Genomic DNA, 271 nt, shown 5'->3' with positions numbered 1-271 from the left:
ATTTACAAAAAAAGTTCTGAGGTTCAAAAAAACATTCAGTGAACTGAAAAACTGTGGTCGGTAATATAGGTATTTAGCTGTGTCACATGCCCTTAATTAAAAAAAAGTTTTAATTTAGCAAAATGTGATTAATTTGCATAGCGCTTAGGAAATAGTATCGATTTTTTCAGTGTTAAATTCCCCCGGCTTTTTTCCTAGGATAAGAAATATTTTGCCTTCAAAATATGGGAAATGATATAGAACATGCTAACGGACGTTCCCACACACTTTG

Source organism: Belonocnema kinseyi, chromosome 9, assembly GCF_010883055.1.
Source record: "Belonocnema kinseyi isolate 2016_QV_RU_SX_M_011 chromosome 9, B_treatae_v1, whole genome shotgun sequence".
Lineage (NCBI taxonomy): Eukaryota > Metazoa > Arthropoda > Insecta > Hymenoptera > Cynipidae > Belonocnema > Belonocnema kinseyi.
This window is presented reverse-complemented; position numbering follows the sequence as displayed.